Source organism: Apteryx rowi, unplaced genomic scaffold, assembly GCF_003343035.1.
Source record: "Apteryx rowi isolate R43461 unplaced genomic scaffold, aptRow1 scaffold_220, whole genome shotgun sequence".
NCBI classification, from domain to species: domain Eukaryota; kingdom Metazoa; phylum Chordata; class Aves; order Apterygiformes; family Apterygidae; genus Apteryx; species Apteryx rowi.
The window spans coordinates 771108-775666 of NW_020448531.1; the positions used below are offsets into that span (position 1 = coordinate 771108).

Below are 4559 nucleotides of genomic sequence, written 5' to 3' on the forward strand. Positions count from 1 at the left end.
CGGGAGGGGAGGAGAGGAGAGAAGAGGAGCGGAGAGGAGAAGACCGGCCGCCGCCGCCGCCGCCGCCTCAGACACCAACCTCTGCCGCGCAACGCACCGTGCTGCCGAGCCCCGGCCAGGCACGGGCAGCGCTGGCGGCCGGCACGCCCCGCCCTCCTCTTGAGTGGCAGCGGTGTCCGGCCAATCCGCGCGGGCGGCGCGGGAGACGCGGGGGGAGGCCCGGAGGGGAGGGCGGGACTAGGCGCAGCCGCCATGTTCGGTTGCGACGGGGGCGCGGGGGGACGGCGAGGGGGGGGGGGCGGCTGTGGAGCGGCGGCGGCGACAGCCAATCGAGGCGCCGCGAGGGGGCGGTGATATGTAAATTATCTCATTGATATTAATGAGCGGCGCGCCCCGCGGAAGGGGGCGCCCTCCCCGGTGGCACGTGGCGCCCGGGACGCGAGGCACCGGACCCGGACCCGGACCCGGACCCGGACCCGGACCCGGACCCGGACCCGGACCCGGACCCGCTGCAGCCCGGCCGGGCCGCGGGATGGGACGGGACCACGGTGGGGGCCCCCTCCTCGGTGGCACGTGGCGCCCGGGACGCGAGGCACCGGACCCGGACCCGGACCCGGACCCGCACCCGGACCCGGACCCGGACCCGGACCCGGACCCGCTGCAGCCCGGCCGGGCCGCGGGATGGGACGGGACCACGGTGGGGGCCCCCTCCTGCCTTGCAGCCCCCGGCCTTGCCCTCCCGCGGCTCCGTGAATCTCCCGGTCGTGTCCGCCAGGGCCTCCTGCAGCCCCCTTGGGGCGCTGCCCCTTGTCCCTGTCACCCAGTGGAGCTGTGGATCCCTAGAAAGAGGGGACACTGCAAAGGGCAAGGCCGAGTGTTTAGCTGAGCCCCTGGCACCATGCACCATACATGGCACAAGGAGCACAGTGCACAGTGCATGGCACATGGTGCATAATGCATGGTGCATGGCGCATGGAGCATGGTGCATGGCACATGGTGCATRRTGCATGGTGCATGGAGCATGGCACATGGTGCATAATGCATGGCGCATGGAGCATGGAGCAGACTCGGCCCCAGCTGTAGCCCGGCCGCCTGTCAGTGCTGGTGGTGCGGGATGGCACTCCCTGTGCAAGCCCTGGCTTGGCAACTTGTCTCCTTCAAGCAGAGCCGCAGCCCAGGAGAATGGCGCTTGGTTTCACCCTCTCTTCCCCATCAGCGGCTTCTTCCCGAAGGCAGTTGAGGGATCGCCTGGAGGGCTGTGCCGAAGGTTGGCCTGCGGCCAGCGGGGAAAGGCCGGACTGCAGGACACGGCTCCCCTTCTGCTCTTAATGACTCTTAGGCTGAGTCACTGGTTTCTTCAAACCTCTCAGCTCCTCTTTCCTGTCCAGCTCCCCCTTCCCAAGGGGAGGGCAGAGCCTCAGTCCAGCCCGGAAACCCCCTCTCTGCCGGGAGCTGCCTCCGACGGGGAATGCCGCCGGCGCGAGCCGGCAAAGCCATGGTCTGGGGCCATGGGAAGCCCCGAGCCTCCGTGATGGGGGCTCCTCCGACCCCCCCCCCGCCGGATCACAGCAGAGCCCGGAAAGGCCGTTTCCTCCAGCTGCTGCCGTCCCTCGGAGCAGCGCTGCTGGCGCAGGACGGGAAGGACAGCAGCACCGCGCGGGGCCTCGGAATCCCTGCGACCGTGGCGGCGCATGGATCCATCCTGAAACCTGCTGCTCCCGATCAGGCACCGGGGCTGGGAAAGTCACCAGCGCCTCCGCTGTCACCTCCTCGTGCTCCGCGGAGAAAGGCATCATCCCSCGGGGGTGGGCTGAGCCCGGCCTCCCCCCTTCCCTCCGTGCTGCCGCCCAGCACAGGCGTGGGAGCGGGAGCGGGTGGCTCCGGGGCGCTGGAGCACCGCCGTGCCGAGCCCCCAGCGCCGCCGCGGCCCCGCTGGGTGCCTGCAGCGGCCCTGGGGCTGCTCTGCCTTACGCGGGGGCTGCTCTGCCGTGCCCAGCCCTGCGCGCCGCGGCCCCGGGCCYCCCCGGCGCCCATCGCCCGCTCTGCAGCGTCTCTTTTTGCAGAGGGGGGGGGAGCGAGGGGAAAATCCAGGCGTGGGAAACAGCGCTGGCTGGAGTCACGCTCCGCCGTCCGTGCCTGGGGGAGCAGGGAATCGCGCTCGCTGGCTCCCGGCTCGGCCCGTGAATCGAGGCTTTGATGCTCCCCAGCTGCGGCCCCGGGGAYGGCGCRCGGGCAGCACGGCACGGCTGGCCCCGGTCCTGGCTGGCGGCTGCGTCACCAGCTGGGGACACGGCTGGGTCCCCCGTCCGCCGAGCCTGCAGGAGACCCTGCGCCTCCACTGGCAGTCCTGCTCCGGCCATGCTTCCCGGCGGATCCCAGCGCGGTCGGCCTCGGCACGGCTGCACCAGTTTGCACCAGTCGTGGATCCCATTCCAGCACAACGCGAGACCCCGGCTCCCGCCGGCTCCCTCCGCTCCGGCCGGACCTGGCCGCGCTGCCGGGAGTCGATAGGCCCTTGCAGGCTGCAGGTCTGCGTCGTGTTTGGGGGGAAAAAACAATAATCCTGTTAGTGGGAAGAAGGCTGGTTTTTCCCTAATCCCRTTTGCTCCCATATGCCCTCGCCCGCGGTGTTATAAGCCGCTTTAGCCGCAGCTGAGTTTCCGCCGGTTAAACGCTGCCGTGCCGGCCCCAGCCCGGCTCTGCTCCGCTGCCGCTCTGCTCTCCCAGGGAATCGGCTCAGCAAGGAAACAGGCGACAGCCCCCTGGAAAAACAGAAATGGAAAATCCCTGCGGGGCAGCGGGCATCACCGGGCCGGAGGACYGGGAAATTTGGAGTCGAAGTGGTGCTGGAAAGCTGCCGAGCGTGTAAGGGCRGAGGCGGGCAGGGGCTCGGCCGGCGCTTCGCCTTCGCCGTCCCCATCCAGACCCACGAGACGCCGGCTGCCGAGCGTCCGTGTCGGGCTGCGCCGGGTTTCGAGGACGCTGGTTCCCCCCGCGCTGCCTCTCCGGGACAGAGCGACGGCTGCTAATCGGGAGTGGGAGAGGAGACGGAAACACCGGCACATGGCTGCTCGCGCCGCGTGCTGCTAATTAAGTGTCAGAAATGTCCTGTTAAAAAAAAAAAAAAAAACAACCCCGAGGGAATGGCACCAGGCTTTCTCCGAGGAATCACTTGCCTTCGGTGCCGCCGCCGTTCGTCTCACCACTGGGCTGTTTCCCAGCCAGGCTCCTGCAGGCGGCTCCACGCTGCTCCCTGCTCCCCCCCCGGCCCTGGCCGCGGTTTCGGGGGTCTCTGTCCCCTCCGCGGGCACCGCAGCGGTTCAGGGTGCCCCCAGCGCCGGCGGCCTCAGGGCTGCAGGGTGCCGGGCTCGGCCGTGCTGGGGCTGCGGCTGGGACTGGGGCTGGCCACCGCCACCATGGTCCTCCTGAAAGCAAACGTCACTTGCTGAGAGCGTGAGCATCCCCAGGAACATCCCCAGGAGCAGCCCCACGATAGTCCCAGGAGCATCCCCTGGGATAGTCCCAGCAGCATGCCTAGGAGCATCCCTCGGGATAGTCCCAGGAGCGTCCCTAGGAGGAGCCCCAGGAGCAGCCCCAGGAGCATCCCCCCGGCATAGTCCCAGGAGCATCCCCAGGAGCATCCCCCCAGGATAGTCCCAGGAGCAGCCCTAGGAGGATCCCCAGGGATGCCCCGAGCTGCAGCGGGACCATGGCCCCCCTGGGCCGTGAAGGTCCCCTTTCCACGGGGCAGGACCCGGCCCCGCACACCTTGTCCCCGGCAAGCTGTTCCCCCACGGCAGCAGCTTCGCAGGGAGCACGCGCGGCACCGCGGGGGACACGTGCTCGAGGGAGGGTGGAAGCAGGGGCGCGACGCGGCACGGGGCTGGGGGACTGGGGGGCCGGGGGGCCGCGGTGCCGGGTCCCCGTCTGCAGCCAGCAGCCCCGCGCTGCCCGCGCTGCCGGGGGAGCGAAAAAGGCCAGCAGAGGGACACTGGTATTTTATTCCAACACCTCTTTCCGCTTSGATTTGGAGATGGAGATGAAAGGGGCAAAGGGACGAGGGGGACGGGGGAGCCAGGGAAGATGCCGGGAGCTGGAGGCAGAGATGCGGGAAGAGGGGAGAGGCCGAAAGCTGGAAAGCTGCTGCGGAGCGGCTGTGAGGGAGGAGAAGATGCGGGTTTGGAAGTGGCGGTGCTGAGCGCGCAGCGGCTCCCAAATACCCGCGGGCTCCCCTCGTCCCCGGTCTCYGGGCGCCCCCGGGCTCTGCACCGGGTCCCGCGGGAGCACGGAGCATCCCTGCTCCGGCGCCAGGCCCAGGCACAGGGCGCATCGTCGGAGCCGTGCCCTTGCCAACGCCCTTGCGGCCTCCGCCAGCCCCGCTTCCCTCTTCCCGCTTCCCGCTTCCCGCTTCCCGCGCCCGCCCGGGCCCACGCGCCGGCTCCGGCGAGCAGCTGGTTTCCGTGGCAACGGGCGGGATGACGCACTTGCCCCGCTCCCACCCCCCTCCCCACGGGACCGCCAGCCCGCGCGGGCGGCGGGGGGGCGGCGGGGGGGCGCCC

The 4559-nt window shown here is 70.3% G+C and overlaps 1 protein-coding gene across 4 annotated transcripts in view; it reads right to left on the minus strand.

The window, feature by feature from the left end:
• GNG7 (G protein subunit gamma 7) overlaps positions 1 to 141 on the minus strand; it is a 79388-nt gene extending 79247 nt beyond the window's left edge. For all 4 annotated transcript variants that reach the window (XM_026064775.1, XM_026064778.1, XM_026064776.1 and 1 more), the window contains exon 1: positions 80 to 141. The gene's annotated coding sequence lies outside the window, so the exon portion shown is untranslated. The remainder of the gene's footprint in view (positions 1 to 79) is intronic.
• Positions 142 to 4559: the final 4418 nt, after the last annotated feature.